This window comes from Cyprinus carpio, chromosome A2 (assembly GCF_018340385.1).
Source record: "Cyprinus carpio isolate SPL01 chromosome A2, ASM1834038v1, whole genome shotgun sequence".
Taxonomy (NCBI): Eukaryota; Metazoa; Chordata; class Actinopteri; order Cypriniformes; family Cyprinidae; genus Cyprinus; species Cyprinus carpio.
The window spans coordinates 1,236,664-1,254,397 of NC_056573.1; the positions used below are offsets into that span (position 1 = coordinate 1,236,664).

The 17,734-nt window shown below is 35.3% G+C and overlaps 1 pseudogene; it reads right to left on the minus strand.

The window, feature by feature from the left end:
• Window positions 1-1,144: 1,144 nt before the first annotated feature.
• LOC122147191 lies at window positions 1,145-9,939 on the minus strand (annotated as a pseudogene).
• Between the last annotated feature and the right edge of the window lie 7,795 nt (window positions 9,940-17,734).

A 17,734-nucleotide genomic window follows, 5' to 3' on the forward strand; every position in this document is an offset into this window, starting at 1 on the left:
GGCTTTAGATGTGTTTGTTTCTTTCTTGTCTACGGATAATCTTAAGGTTTTTTTTTTTTTTTGTCAGGTTGTTTTAATTTTAGTATGTTAAAGAAAAAGAAGTTTTTTTTTTTTTTTTTTTTTTTTTTTTTTTTTTTTTTTTTTTTTTTTCTTTTTTTTTTTTTTTTTTTTTTTTTTTTTTTTTTTTTTTTTTTTAAAGAAGAAAACCATCCAATGTAATAGTAGTTGACACATGATTTAGGCTTAATAATATAGGAAAAAACAATAAACGTTCATTATTCAGATCTAAAAAAATGGATTCAAACAACGTTATAAACATCATTCAATGTAAATAGTGATTAATAATCGGAATTACAATTATATCCATAATTGTTTTAGAATATATAATATTCATACAATACAGAATTAGATGGAATACATTATGGAAGCTTGTTTCCACCATGGAATAAAAAAAAGTGAAATATAATTGCAACGTATCTCACAATTCTGATTCTTTCCTTTCTCACAACTGCGAGCTTATATCCTTTTTCTCTCTGAATTGTGAGATAAAAACTTGCAAAATTGGATTTATAAGTCCAATTCTGAGGGAAAAAAGTCGGCTCACACCACTGACATTTTCTCACAACTGCGCGAGTTTATTATCCCACTATTCTGACTTTATATAATTCACAGGCCGTGCATATAAAGGTCAGAAATGCAAGATATAAACTCGTAACTGTGAGATAAAAAGTCGCAATTATATTTCTTATTTTTCTGTCCCGTGCTGGTACGGGCTTCCGTCATACACTTCATTTGTTAAGAAATAAAAACAACAACAGAAAATAGAATGCACTATGGGAAAATAATAAATAAGCTATAAAATGCATAAGTGTTTTAAATAAATTTTTTTTTCATAAGAGCTTGTAAATAAACTGGTTTTTCCTCACTGAAAATATGGTCGTCTCTGTGTTTACCAGAGGATCGTCTATTAAAAAATGTAACTTCTCGCATCCTGATACTGTGACAGAGTTGTATTTTTGTGCATGTTTTTATACCATCAAAATCTCACACCATTCCACAATCCAAATTTTATGGGAGCAAGTATTTATCTTGACACTGGTGCTTTTGCGTTCTGATGGGACATTTACACTGGAAAATATTTACCTCAAAGAACAGCATGTTTTAATTTCCCATACGCTACGTCAAGGTCATCATTGGTAATCACCACATCAAATAAACCCGGCTCTTTGCCTGAAAAATATGGGTATATGAAAGTTAGCATGCTATTCCAGATTTAAATCAAATATTTAATTAAAAATAATCCACATAGGAACGGACACTTACTTATTTCCATGTCAACTTTTGGCTGCATGTAAACGCTTTTTGTAAACTTTCCTCAGATTCAGTTTTTTCTATCCCTTAATCGTCGTTTTTCCTAAAGACATAACGTTTATAGATTAAAACGTGAAGAAGCGGACCAAAAGAAGGGACAATCTGGAGATGATTTACAGGATCTCTCACCAGGATTTCCATTGACGGAGGCTGGATGGACACATAGATGGGGTTTGAGATCGGTTCTCTTGATGTTCTTCACTCCCTGAATGTCAATGTCCAGAATGCAGATCAGATTTTTGGCCTGAACAGCCTGAACAGCTGCTTTACTGTGAACGAGGCAAAGACAGTGTTAGTCACAATTCCACACATATTTCTGCATACATGCAGTATTTCTCTAGTTTGAACACAAACATTAGTGATGGGTCGTTTATGAATGAACTATAATGAACTAAAGACTCGGGAGGTAAACTAATCATTTATGGTACTCATCTTTGGCTACATTATAATTTCTAATTCAGAATATGATCGAGATTGTGTAATATGATGTAATATTTAGTGGCAGTCAAATCAACTAAATTTTGATGAAATGAATTGAATGAGAGAGTCAGTAAAATGACCCAATTGTGACATCATTAACAAATGCGTTATTAAAAAAGTTAAAGATCAGGCGTTTGTGAACCTGATCATGGAGAGCTGCCATCCTGCAGAGTTTAGCTCCAACCCTTATTAACCCTCTGGTGCTGTTTGCTCAGTTTTGACTGAAAATTTGTTTTTGTTTTTTAAGATTTTTTTTTACGAAACTTGGTAAAGGTGTTGGCGCTTGCCATGTGAACACACAAACACTTTCAAAAAAAACAAAAAACAAACAAAGGTTAAATGGTCTTGAAAAAACCCACACTTGCACCATTCATGGTCAAACATGTCCGCATTGGAAATGAATGGGGAGTTAATTTCATCCAGTGGAAACGTTTGATACTGAAAGTTCATTTTTTGAGATATCAACCTCAAATTTAAAAAACACAACTTGTTTAGATATAGGGCTTTGATTTGCACACAGTTTGAAGGTAAAACATTTTATATTTCATATCAAATTTAAAAATAGTATTTTGTGCATTTTTCAGATTTCTTAAAAAAAATATTATATATACACATAAAAAGATTATATTCAAAAAAAGATAACATAACTATTTAATTAAAAAAAAACATCTCTAAAACTTTTTTTGTTATTTTTTAACCTAATCAAAATAATCCAACTGCAGTTTGATCAATTGCAATGTACAATGAAAAAACATGATTTTTGAGAATGATCTGTTTTTGCAAATAAACTCTTCACATATTTATCTATTTTCTTCAGTAATAATCTTCCAAGTGTCTTTTTAAAAAAAAAACTTTTTTTTTTTTTTTTTTTGAGATGAAACTTAAGTTTGTGCTCCAAAGCATTCAAGATTTACGGAAATTAATTTTTCAGGTCAATGCTCAAAACCATTAACAGGCAATAAATGGATCTTAACTATTCCATAAATAAAATTTAATACCATAAAATCCCCTAAAAATACAAAATGTGAAATAAAAAAACATTATCAAGTATTTAATTGAAATAAAAAAAAAAATCCACGCAGGGTCAACCCCACCTGGAGTCAGCTAATCAAGGTCTCGAAAATTCCAGTAAAGTGTGTTGCAGTTAAACTCTGCAGGACACCCCCGTCACAAACCATTCAGTAACGGCAAAATCTTTTAAGAAATTCTTTTAGTATCAAAAGAAGGATGTCAGCGATGCACCTTCACATATAAACACAAGACTCTTTATGAGGAGGACTGTACCTTGTTCCATACATGTTCCCTGAAAATTCAGCATTTTCGATAAATTCACCATTTTGCTATGGCTGCCTTCATCACTTCCCTGGAAACGTAATGATAGTCTGAAAAAAAGATGATATGTGTGTCAGTATGGCGATCATTAAAAACACACACAAACCCACATGTCACGGAGAAGAAACAAAGCCAAACAGCCATTCTGATTTTTTTAATCGCTATTATGTCACGTGCTTTTTACGTAAAACAGTTTATGTAACAGGGGGCCCAGTGGGCTGGGGGGCATGCAACCAAAAGCGTGAATAGTTATTGTATAAAAAAAAATGATTGCACTCATGTGAATGCTTTATGTTGGCCCTGAACAGTCCACCTAAAAAAAATGCTGTTCACTCAAATTAAAATGTTTAATTGTCTTGAACAGGCCTTAAGATTTGATCCTGTTGTACTAGTCGTCGTCATTTAATGCTTGCTGGGTTTGGTTCAGAGAAGATAATGCAAAAGATATTTTCAGAAGCACCCAAGATCAAAGCCTAACCTTTGCCTTCCTCCTCTCCTGGACGGGGGCTTCGCGTACGTCGTATCTGGTTAAAAGAGTTTCTCGGTTATTTTAATTTTTCTGGTATCCACTTTAAGAACAGCATTTGTGCTTGAGTGTGTGACTCCACGGGAAACGCGCCTGAAGCCAAATACACCCCCTCAAACTCCGTGAGCAGCTTCTTCAGCAGAGTGCTTTTTGCCAGCTCCAGACGGTCCGCGCTCATCACCAACAGGCCTCGGTCCAGCCATCGCTGCACCAGACACACAGAGAAAACACACCTTCAGAATAAAACTCACTTTCACTCCCCTTTACCAAACAGAATCACAAAGTACTGATACTGCTTCTAGAAAGGAAGAATTCTTAAGCTCACCTCAGCGCCCATGTTATACGATCAAAAATAACACTAAAAACTTAATATTGTCAAATATATTTGTTAAAAAATGACAATGTGATCAAAGCTGAATTTGTCAGCATCATTTACTCCAGTCTTTAATGTCTAATATGCTGATTTGCTGCTCAGTTATTATTGTTTCTCAATTATTAATAGTTCTTAATATTATCAATGTTGAAAAATTGTAACAAAACAAACAAAAAAAAAGATACACTTTTATCAGGATTCTTTGATGACTCTTCAAAAGAACAGCATTTATTTAAAACAGAAACATTATAAACGTCTTTACTGTCACTTTTAATCAATTTAATGCGTCTTTGCTGAATAACTACTGTATTGAATTTATGTTTCGTTATTTTAATCTTACTCTGCAAGCACAAAACCTTGATTGTGAATGTCCCACAAGCATTTCATAAAAAACCAGCACAAATGTTTCAAATGTTGGCTGCTGAGGAATTCAGCTTGGCTGTTAAAGGAAATAAATTACATCTGAAAATAAACTTAAAACAGAAGACAGATCTTTTAAATTGTAACTTATGATTTTCAATAATTACATGTTTTACTTTAATTCTGATCCAACTAATAATGCAGCCTTAGTGAGCATAAGACACGTCTTTTTTTTTTTTTTTTGAAATCGATATTTTCAAACATATGTAACTATATACATAAGGGTGGACAGGGATGTTTTTTCCTCAACATGTTCCAGCAGGCCTGGAGCAACAGCTCGTTAGCTCTGAATGGCGGTAATTAGATCAGAGATGAGGCATGAATTAATGAGTGTGATAGTGGAAAACTACAGATCCTGTACTGAGTCATTACATTCAGCTGAACCAATAACCTACCAATCCAGAAACAAACTAGCAGACAGGACCCAACCAAAGTAACACACACACACACAAAGAAGCAATTAAACTTTTTTTTTTTCTAAAGAAAATCAATTAAGAAACTGACATGCTAGTGATAATGTCAATGGTGTTTCTTTCATAAAACTTCTAGATGTTATGTCTTTTTTCTAGACGTTATCCATGTTTTATTTCTCAGTGACATGCAGCAAACAAACAATAAAGGATTTCAAGAAAAAAAAAAAGGTATTCAGCAGTTTACACACTTCAGGCAGTCACACAAAAGGAAGAATGGAAAGATAAAGAGCTAACACATGGGATTAACTGATGCAGATCATCTTTTTCTCTCTTTATAACATTATGTCTCGTAAGGAGCAAAATATCGAGGCCCCTTTAAACAGTTTGGATGCGTTTCTTTCTTTATTAATTGGTCAAGGACACCCTAATTCATTTTATGACTAGTAGCTTATGATTCCATTTAATGTGTGAAATTCAGACAAGTAATGAGTTTACATTTACATATTATATGAAATCACCTACAACAGTCAGCCATTGAACGCACTATAAGCCTAAAAAAAATGCTTAATTTTCTTTCAGGGGTCACACCTTTTATTATTATTATTGTTATTATTTATTTATTTTTATTTATTTACTTTCATTAAACTAACACCACTTCTAAGAATGAATGTTCAATAACAATGTAAATAAATAAACAAACAATCATGGGGTGTGCTACTACACATGATAATTATTAAAATAATCAATGCATTTTTAAAAAAAAATTAAAATAATTTCATGAATATCAAGAACTTTTGTTAGGGTTAATCCATTTGAGCATATTCATAAAAAATTTTCAAGAAAAAAAAAAAATACTAAAGCCTGGGGAAAATAAAATGCAGAACCATGTTCACATAGGGACACTATTAATATGACTCCAGCATGAAACCATCAGAAAAGATTTGGGCACACAAATGGGGTTAACTGCCAATACTGCTCTCCTTAGTTTATATTTAAGCATTCAAACAATATGTCAATGCATTATTAATAACGAGAAGTAAATTTAGGTCACAATCCAAGCTCGTATTTGTATTGCCTTACCTTGCTCAGAGTGTTAACGTTTGTAAATGAAACTGAAACACGCAGAGTGGCTCCGTGTGATCCTGAATGTTTGCGTGTCTGTGCCTGCAGATAACATCAGCTCAGTGGAAACCAAAACCCATCAGACCCAAGCCCAGCCTTCTTTACACCAGTTACTGCACTGCCATGCATCAAAACATTACAGCACACTGACTCACATCAGACATCAACGATTAACCAAAAATCTAATCCCGATCACAATTACGGATGCCACAATTACGCAATCGTTCAAAGCGGCAATTAATCGTTCAAAGTCTACTAGTTCGACTTATGTTTAGTGCCTGTGTGCTTAAGATGCACTTTTTCTTTTTCTCTTCTACAGCTTATCTTAAGGTTTTTCCCCCATTATTTTAATTTTAGTTTCAGTGTACCATTTCAATACCATTCCTATTTTTACTTTTTTTTATCATTTGTAGAAGAAACCCATCCAATGTATAGTTAACATCCCGAGGTTTAATACTATAGAAAAGCACCTAAGACAGTTTATTTTTCATATATAAAAATACAGCATGCAGTTGCATCAAACAATGGTGTAAACAATTATCAATGTAAATTGTGATAATCGTAATTATAAATCGCAAGTTACAATTCAAGGGAAAATAATCCCAACAATTATGATTTTTCATCATAATCCGTGACAGCCCTAACTGACAGACACAAAAAAAAACACCCATCACTTCTTGAATTATGATATTTCCATTGAGCCACTGAATTATTCAAATAATACATAAATTAATCCAAACTTTAAGCGACCACACAGGCGGTGTCAATGTCACAAAATAGGCTCACACTTCAGTCCAAAATCAGCATGAAAGAAGAACAATTACTTTGCATCAGAACTGCTTATTTTTTTAGAAAAATCCTATTTATTTTTAATTTCCTCATTGCAATATTAGTTCATGACAAATTAAACAGAGTATCCTACCAGGTCATCTACCATCTCCCCACCACCTCACCCGCGGATGCACACTGCTAAGTATTTTTATAATTTTACTGGTTTACGACTATTCACTTGCGACCGACGACGTTTGACTACACACTTTTATTTTCCTCCTTTGTTCAATACTGTATGGCATATCTTTGTTTGTTCAGGGACTCATCATTGCATAATTTAGTGTACGCACCAGTCCCATGAACAGTCTGAACTCGATTTCAAGCTCGCATATCAACTCTAGCCGGATCTGTAGAGACGCCCAATCGGCACCATGAAGACGGGGCACTCTGGAAATCTCCATGGGAAAGGAGGTAAGTAGTAAGGAGATGTAGAAAACTCACTAAAGACGAAAGTGTTTACACCTACGCGAGTGTTGCATCAGTCTTTGAGCTATACTTAATCCAGTACGCTTCATTCATTATGATTCACTCCTCATGTCTGAGGTTTCTTTCTTCTTGTTGGATACACAAGAGAAAGACCATTCTGAAGAAATGATAGACTAGACCAAATCACTTGATGTGTGATCCCAGATTGACTTTCACAGAACAGATATTTCGCCCCGGGCTGTAAGACTATAGAAGTTTAATGGGGGTACCAGCAGTGCCTCACACACTTATCATTACTTTTATTTTCAACACAGCAGAATTTTTGTGTAAACTATCCCTTTAAATACAATAGCTAGGTCCCTTCCTTTACTAAAATGAAAAACCCCGCAGACAAGGCTAAAACGCCGAACACATTAAATCTCCTAATCAAGTCATTTGCAAAGAATGCCGGGAATAGATATCACAACTGCCTAATTTTTCTTAATTACTTCAACTTATACGTCAAATACAATTTTAAAATGTACACCCGACATATTAAGCGCTAAAGTTAAAATAATCAATTCATTTATGTATTAATTATAATTATGTTAACAGAACCTATTAAAATAAGTACTTTACTTACGCTCTATTGTAATTGGAAGAACAGTAATATTTCTTTAAATGCATTTAATCTTTACAATGAATGCTATGTGTAATTTATCCACCAGTGAATGTGTAGAACTAGCATAATAACGCAGGCAACTGCAATAGCAGAAAGACTACGGATTACATCTTCGACGAGAAAGGTGACAGATAGGCCAAATTAAAATGGCATTTAAAAATGATGATTAATGATTAAAATAGCGATCGCTCGTTCTTATTCCATGCGAGCGCCTGAGTGGTGAGGTCTTCCGAATGCAAACACAGCATGCCGCGAGTGCCATGAGGGCACTTGAAGGTAACGGGTTGGCATGCACAGTCCACAAGTATCGGTCTGGCTCTTTTTTCATAGAGTCCAATCAGGGTTCACCAGGACAATCGTTTTCAATACACACTGAATTCACAAGCAGAGCTGCATAATTCCACACAGCTGGATGTCACAACTCACATTAAAAAACAGGCTGGAATCACACGCAAGCGAACCACTCATCATCTGGCTTTCATAATAAAACCGTCCGAGCCTCTGCTCCATATCACAACTGCCAGGTTCACGAGATGTCTAATTAAACCACACACTCATAATAAAGATGAGCTTCACGTGTTGAGACTTAATGGCAAGTCATCCGTTTGCGACCTCTCGACATGTGACCATTTGGGCGCGGCGTCAGTCAGAGAATAAAGAGATGCCGCTACATTCTCAAAGATCTTCAAGGTCACAAGATGATTTGCTCAAAACTTCAAACGGATGCTGTCACCTCGTTTCTTTGCCTCCTCAGTCCTTCAGTCCGGGACCCATACCTGATGCTTAAAGGACACTCTCTCAGTTCTCTCTTACCGCCACTGTAGAGGGACGCTTCCCTGAGGCGCTGAAGGAGCATTGTTCATGTCACAATACTTTAACAAATACGTTTCACCTTTGCGGTTTCAAATAAACTTATATTTGACATTATATTTTTAAACAGGGGCATTCTTGCTTTTTTAACCATCATGTGTGTGCCATTTTGACAACCTAGGAGGATTTTATTTTTTGCCGAAAATACCAGTTAATGTTATTTCATTGGACTAAAGATTGCTGACTCTGATTGCACGGGGTATAACATGTCCCTAAAAAAATTTATATATTTTTTTTGTACTTTTTAGGGCCGTTGACTGGTCTACAAAAAAAAAAAAAAAAAAAAAAGAAAAAATAAATAAAATTGCTTGCACATCTTGGATTCAGATTTTTTTTGTCAGCTGAATTTTTTTTTTTTTATCAATTAGCACAGGTTTTTAAATTGTCAATGATTGGAGCATGCACATCAGTTATTGAGCAAAAAAAAAAAAAAAAAGGCCTATTTTGTGGATATTTCTGGCAATATTCATGAACAGAGGTGCATAAGCTCAGATCACTGAATATTCAGGACTTCCAGCACAGAACAAGGGTTAATCTAGCTCTTACAATATCCTAAAAAACTAAACCTGAAGGACACAAGGACAGAAATCCCTCAAGTGATCAAAAGTATAGTCCTGTAATTCCTCTGTGCTCAGCTTCATCCCCACATCTTATTTAGGAGGAGAAGTCAGGCTGACAATATGCATTGTTAAAATACATTTCTGTTATATTAAATTAGAAAAATGCAAACCAGAAACATTTTCACGAGTAGTTTCAAGTATTTTGGACATCCGCGTGCAGCTTCTATATTTTCAAACCCAACTATAAATAAATCTATCCATGCACGACTCTGTATTTACACTCTGTACACTAAATACTAGCTTGCACAGTGCATCACATGTATTACATGCATTGGGTTAAATAAAAATGCAGTAAGTTTAATTCGAAAACATACCGAACGTGATGAATAAAAACCAGCTACGAGGAATAAAAAGCATCAAATTAAATCACAATAGCACTTCATAACTTCTTTTACTGTATCATGATGCAAATGGCGACCATCACATATGATTTAAAGCTATATAGCTCGTTTAAACTCACCTGAAAAAACCTGGAGATAAACCTCTACATACATTGGGAAACTAGACCAAACACGAGGAGAATGTCTTTCTCCCTTCGCTTATAATCTTCCTCTCTCGCTCAGGTGACTGGTTTTCGCATGAGAGCCATTACTGGTGCCTCGATTGCGTCATCCAGCAGGCGACACGCATCTCGCAGATCTTTAGAACATCCGCGTTCTGATTCTGAACCCGCTCCGAACGGCACATGATGTTGACATCACACATTCTTATACAGGAACACGCACGATTTAAAAAGAAAGAATCGTTTTTGTCACGTCGTACTGAATAGAGCGGAGTCGAACAGATAGTATTCGTGGTGATTAAAAAGCGCTTCACGCCGGATTTATAAAATAAAGGCAGGCGGTTTCCCGGATGTTGTGGTAAACTAAGGCCTGGGTCTTCTACTAAACAAACACGTGTATATAACATCTCTGCGCGCTTTTTAGGGAGGCTGAAAGTGTGTCTGGGGTGAGCAGGAGATATGTTCGGCCTGTCGAGATCTGGAGGGGTGAGAGGGGGTCAAGACCAGTTCAGCGCTGGGACGATGTGGAAAGTGGACAAACACAGAGAGAAACTATTTGGAGTGAGAGCATCGATCAGTGCTAGCAGCGCTAGCCTCAGCTATGCAACTCAAAGTGCGTGATCTATACGTTAAACAATCACCAAACATGCGATTGTGTTCATATAAGCACGACTTATTTTGCACTTTACACACTTGAATTAATTAATAGTCGCTCATTAGAGCTGAAGTAACTGGTTTGTGCTCATATTTTGTAGCTCACAGGGTGGTACGTTAAGTTAAAAACATATAGAGTACGCTTATGGGAATGGTAGTTGTGAGTAGACGATGCAACGTTGGCCTATAATGTCAGCTTCTGGAATTTGACGCTGTGTTAAGAGTCTCTTTGCAGAATTAAGTTTCCACATCTGTAGTGTAAACGGCAGAATTTCCTACCTTTCTGCTTGGCGGGATCTCTCATTACAGCGTCTTAGTTTTTGTGTGTGTGTTGGACGCAGCGGTGGGTTTTGTAGGTGTAGACGTGTTGAACTCTCTGGATTTAGGGACAGAGTGGTACTCACAGATCCTACTATGGCGGAGGCTGCGCTGCTGAATATTAATGAGGTTTTGCGGGCGTTGCGTGGTAACCGCCTTCAGGATTCAGCCTAGAGCGCGTGCGTAGCTCATTAATATTACTGAGCGCGGGCCAGGCCTATGAATATTTAATATGCCGTGTTGACGTCAGTGAGGCCTACTGGGCAAATGTTACGCAACCTGTTTAATATTCACTTTGTCACTTTTTTTTTCTTTTTTTTTTTGCCAAGACATCCAACTGACCTTTAATTTTATTTACATAGTTGCTTGCTCATGTTGTCTCTCAGTCAGAAGGTCAGTGTCAGTCTGGTGTACTGATTCCTCACTTCCATGCAGGGTTATTATTATAGTAAACTGAAACTAAAATTAAACAAAAAATTAAAAGGACTTTTTTTTGTTATTTTACATAAAATAATCGTTAACTGAAATAAGATATTAAAAAGCTTTTTATTTCAGCTTTCAACATTTCTTATTTTCAAACACACAGATATATATATGTATATGTATGTATTATAATTATATATATATATAATATTATATTATATATATAAATATAATGTATGTGTATATATGTATATGTGTGTATGTGTATAAAAATACTAAAAATGACAACATGACAGCTAGTAGTTTTATAAAAACTAATAGATTTTATAAAATATATATATATTATTATATATATATATATATATATATATATTTCAATATCTGTTTGTAGGACTGTATTATGATAATTTTCAGACTGTTAACAAATTTTTTAACTTATGAAAAAAATATAAATTTCCATTAAGGGAAAGTGTTTTTTTTTTGGGAAATAAAGAAATGCAGTAAAACCCTTTTTTAAAAAAATCTAAATAATTTTACATTATAACAGTAAAAATCTTTGATAAAATAACATTTTCAACTTTTAGTATGATAAAAAAGATTGAATTTTAAAAGGGAAAAGTGCCCTGGTCCAGGTATAGTTTAAAATTTGTAAAAAGATGATCAAAACGTTTTTTAGGGTTGTTTGTTTTACCCGGTCCGGTTGATGTTTGTTTCAGGGAATTCTTCATGGTCCGGTCCCGGTGGAGAAAGGAAGGATTGCAGGGAGCCAAAGATAAGAAGGGCGGCCCCCGTCTAAAGCAGGAGATGGCAGCGGTGGGGGGGCCCGACCCGGGCCCAGCTAGCGCACTGAAAGTTGAGATTTCCCCCGGGGAAGTGCAGAAGAAAACCAGAAAAATCAATTGTTTTTATTTTGTCATTTCAGCGGTCACAAAACAATCAGAGACAACCGAGGTTCCCAAAGGGGTTTTGCACTGTAATAAAAAAAGGACTTTCAGTGTTTGTAGCATTCCATGTGTTTCGGCCGGGGGTTTTCCTGTGCAGGATGTGATTTTGGGGGGGGGGGAGGCGGAGGGAACGGGGTGGCCCGGGGTTTCCCCGGGCTGGGGAAGCCCCAGGAAAAGCTTCAGGACCAGTTTATTTCTGGACCTCTCTTTACCAGTTAAAAGCCCGTAACGGTTTTTCAAGTGCTATTTATTAGGTGATTCATGTGGTTTTAAAAATTAACATTCAGGGGTTTTAAACGGTGTCAAACATAAAATTTTGGGATTCGGTCCGCTTTTTAACATCCGAAACTTGCACGGTGTTTTGGGATGAGTTGAATATAAAGGGGTTTTTGTCCGGGGCTGGACAGAGAAAGGGTGTTCCAAGAAAGAAAAAAGGATAAAAAGGGGTTTGCGGTGTTCCGTCGTAGACATTAATAGCTTTATGCTGATTTTTTCGAGAATGTGTCATGGTTTGAATTTTAAAAGCCCCGTAAACATGATTTGTTTTTAGCATCAAAGCTGACAGCCCAAAAGCCAGTAAGAATCCCGAGGGGGCCCGGACAACCCGAAAAGAGGAAAAAAGGCCCAAATACTGCAATGTTTTTGGGGGGGTTTTATGGCCAAACATACATTTTAAAACGGGGAAATAGAAAAAATATGAGTATAAAAAAAGATACTTAAAAAGACCCGGTATCTATTTGGTGTGAGGGAAATTTAAAATTGCCAAAAAAAAGAAGAGCAAAAAGGAGAAAAAAAAGTAAAAAGGGAGAAGAAGAAGAAAAAAAAGAAAAGCAAAACAGAAGCAAATGACTCTTCAGGTTCAGATTGAAAGCTGCAGTAAAAGGTAAAGTGTCTAAGTTTGTTCATCCGGGGTAAACAGACGTTGTAAGGGGTTTATAAATCGATGAACTAGAGAATTGTTTCCTTCGTGGGTATAAACACAGTTTGTTCAAAAGGGGGGCGCGTAAACTTTATTTTAGTTTTATTTCATCTATTTTTATTTGTTTCTTTTTTTTATTAGAACTCTTTTCAAAGGGGATATTTTTGGTTTGAAGAAAAGATTACATTTGGAAAAAATATTTATTTATTATTTTTATTACCTAACATTAACTCAAACAGAAAAAAAAAAAAAAAAGCACCAAATAATGGTAAAATAGTCATTTTAAAGTTTTTATAATATAAAAATACCCTTTAAATTTAAATTTTTCCAATGAACGTTTGAAAGATGAAAACGAAATTTGATTTTTCTGCTCATCAAGGGCTTTTATTAAAACAAAAATACAGGAAAAAAAATATTGTGATGAAAAATAGCTTTTTTTTTTAAAATTACATTAAACTAATTTTTTTCTGTGTTAAAAAAGCGGGTTTTCAGCATCTTTTCTCCAGTCTAGAGTCAGACCCCTTTCAAAAACACTCTAATATGTGATTTTTACGTGCTGAAAAAACTGTGCGTTAATTTTTTTTTTGGAAACTGTAATACTTTTTTCGGGTTCTATGTGAATAAGGTTAAAAAAGAGCATTATTAAAATGAAATTTTTTAACAAAAAAATAAAATCCCCAGTTAAAAAGTTTGGGGTCAGTAATTTTTTTCTTTATTTTTTTGAAAAAAATTTTAAAACTTTTATTCAGAAAGGAGGAAAAAATTTTTAAAAAGGATAGCAAAGATAATTGTTGAAAAATTTTCTTTTTTGATAAAGGTTTTTTTTAATTTTTTTTCATCAAATTCCTGAAAAAACCGCAGTTAAAAAAATATTTAGTAAAAACGTTGTATTCTAATAATAATCAGCTTTTGAATATTTTGAAGGATCAGTGCATTTTTAACTGGAGTATGATGTGGAAATTACTTGCATCCGAAATAATTTTTTTAAGGATATTAAAATAGAAACCCTTAACATTGTAAAACTTTTTGCAAGTACTTTTTTTTTTTTTTTAATCAAATAAAGTACCCTATAATAAAATCGTTTTTTTATAATACATACATGTTATGCCCCAAATTTTTTGCCGGTAGTGTAAAATCACTAGTGGCGGGGGGTGTGTGAAATTTCCATGAAAATTTTCTAAAATGTATAGAAGTTAGGAAATTTAGAATGATTAATCGAAATTTAGAAAAAAAAAAATACCACTAGAAACAGCGCACCCCAAGGGTTTTGGAAAACGACATGGAGGAAAGTGATTATGACAAAATTTTTTCATTTTGGGGTGGATTTCCCCTTTAACAGTCTAAAAAAAAATAATAAAGAAAAATGGCGAGGTGGCAGAAGTTACTTCATAATGAGGGTAATTAAAAAATTTTCCAAAAGTGTTTGTTTTTAGGAAGAAAGAAAGTGAACATCTTTTAAAAAGCATCATGAACATTCACCGTCATTTTGGTTTCTTGATTTTTCGTGAGGGTTTGGGCATTTGGGGTAACCCGGGTCCCCCGGGGAAACACATATAAAGGGGGGTAAGGCCCGGTCTTTCGTCCCTTAAATTCTTACTCATTTTAAGCCCTAAACATTTATGCTAAGAGGCTTTTGAAAAGCAAAACAATTAACAACCTCGATCTATAAAGGTTTAATAGACAGGGTTTCCAAATTGTTTGTAGTTTTTATGCAGCAAGGCGGATGGTAAAGTGGTCTTTAGATCTCATGGGCCGGTTCAATAGAGTTTTTTTTATAACAGCACAAACAAAGGGAAATTGTTATACCCCTTATACCGTAAATTAAAAATTAAAAAAAATTTTTTAGTTGAAAAAATTTTTTGGAATTTTTCACCGTTCCTAGGTGTGTATTTCAGGATAATCATCTTAAATTTTTCCCTTTACCAAAAGACTTTTAGAAAATAAGCTTTGTAGAATTATCCTCAAACTTAAAACCGAACTTGATAAAAACTTGTTTCAAGCCTCCAAATTTTTTCTGTTTTTAAAAGATCACTTTTCAGTCAGGGTTTAAGGCTAAGGCAGTCATTTGGGTTTGATGTGGGGGTGCTGGGTTAAGGGTATAATTTTTAATATTTTAATGGTTTTCCCTTTGGGTATTTCCACGGCTTGGCCCCAAACAATAACCCATTTTAACAATGACCATGGTCCCCCCAAAAGGGAACTAAACGTGATTGTCAGGGGTTTTTGCCTCCGGGGAGAAAAGACCCCCGGACCACCACGGTCCTAATCCATCAAGGAGAGTCAGAGTGGGCGGAGCCCGGACAGCCTCAGGAGGGGGGCCCAAAAACCGACACAGGCCCCCGACCCCCCCCACGCCCGCCCCCGCCGGCGACCCGGGGTTTCCTCCGACGGCCCCCGCGCTGGTGGGGCCCCGGGGCACAAAGCTACCCGGGGGGCCATGTAGACTCAGCGACTGTGCCCCTTTTAAAACCCCACCTCCTCACACAGAGAATGGGTCCGATTGGGCCCCTTTGTCAAACCTGGAGAACAGGCCACCCGACAGCAAACCTTTTAAAGGCTGAATTCAAAAACTGCCAGAACATGTCTTGGGGCACATTTCCCAAATTTTGGGTTTAAAAAAATGCGCTTGTTTTTGGCTATAAATTGACCATCAAAATTTTTTGGGATCTTTTCCCCCAAATCTAAAATAAATGATTAAACCTGTTTTGTGGATTAGTTTAATTTTTAAAAAAAAAATTAACAAAATTTTTGGTGCCAAAAAAATTTTCAATTTTAATTTGGGGGGGAAAATTAAAAAAAAATGTCATGAAAAAAAATCACAATGCAAAAAAAGTGATAGTCCTAAAAAATAGGCTTTAAAATCATTTCTTGTTTTGTTTTTTTTTTTTTTATTTTTATGAAACGAACCCGGAAGTTTTTCTCTTGATGCTAAAAGGAAAACAGCAGGGCATGATCACTTTTATTTTGTATTGTTAATTTAAAAAAACCATGTTTTTTTTTACTGCTCATCGAATCATTTTTTATAAAATTTTTTAAAAATGATTTCATTTTCATCTTGGGGAAACTATAAAAACTTAATTTGGGCGGTGATGTCTGGCTACTATACAGTTTTTCGTCATGTTTTTTTACAATGACATGCCCCCTACGGCCCCGGAGCAAATAATCGTTTTTAGTCATTGCGATCTGTGTGAAAAAGGGTTTTTTTGATGGCTGTCGTATCCAAAAAAAAAAAAAAACCTAAAGGAATAACTTTTTTTAGCATGTTGTGATTCACAGACTAACGGTTTGAGACATTACATTTATCTTGTAAGTGAACTTTTGTCAGAATAATTAGCGTATGTTCCAGCCCCCTTTAAAGCGTGGTGCATTTCCTTCGTAACTGTATTTTTAAGGTTTAAAATTTGGAAATTTGTCCAAAAAATGTCTTCATGACAATAAAAACTTTTTTTGGTATTAAAAATTTACCCCTCAAACTTTTGACATCATTCCTTCAAAATTTCTCAAATAAAAGATATAGAATCTTTTTAAAACTGTGGGTTTTAATTTTTGTAATTCTGATTTTAGAAATCAAACTTTTATTACAGCAACCGAAAAAAATTTTGGAATTACAAAAAATATATAAAGAAGCTTTGCAAAGGAAAATTTTTCATGAAAAATCACAATGCAAAAACGTTTAAAAGTTCTAAATACAGGCTTTTAAAAACTAATTTTTCCTTTTTTTTTAAAAAGGGGAAAGTAACCTTAGACCGTCTTGGTCCCCGAGCGGGGGAGAAAACATGTAAAAAGACCTTATACAGAAAGGTCATTTTTTCTTTGGTTGTTTAGTGAATAAACCTGCTTTTTTCAGTTGGGTTGTCGAATCCCCGGGACCTCAACCCCGCAAAATTTCAAATATGGTTTCCCCAACTGTTTTGGGTTTTTATTTTTGGTTTAAGCTCCTTTAATAGAAGGAGTTTCGTTGCTGAGTTTGCTGGAAAGGCGGGTTGTTTGGGCTGGCACCTGGGGGCGGCGAAAAGAGCAAAGCGCAGACAAAAAAACAAGTGCAAAAATCCGGCCCCGGGGGAAACCCGAGGCCACACACACCCCCAATCTGCTGGGAGCAGCGGGGGGGTGAAAAAAAAGCCACCCCGTGAAGGGGCACCCCCCTTTTTCCCCATCCGCCCCCCCTGCCATGTATTTCTGGCCGGGGCATCATCCATGGCAGCCCAATCGGGAAAAAGGCGTTTTCTTTGTGAAGGATCATTTTGGTAATGTTTTCATCTGTCGTCAAAGTAAAAAGGGGAAAAGTTTTTTTTTGCACTCGTGTAAACTAATGCAATCTTGACAATTTTTTTCCTGTCAATGCTTGGTTATCGGATGTTTCATGCAGTTTTTTGGGGAGGGGGGTTTGGGGACCCTGAAAAAAAAGTGTTTTCTTCTAGACTAGGGCTGTAGTTTTACATTTTAGAAATTTAAAAATTTGTGAAAATTTTTAGGGGAAGCGTTCCCCCTTTAGTTTATAATTTATTTCATGAGCTCAAAATCTAAAA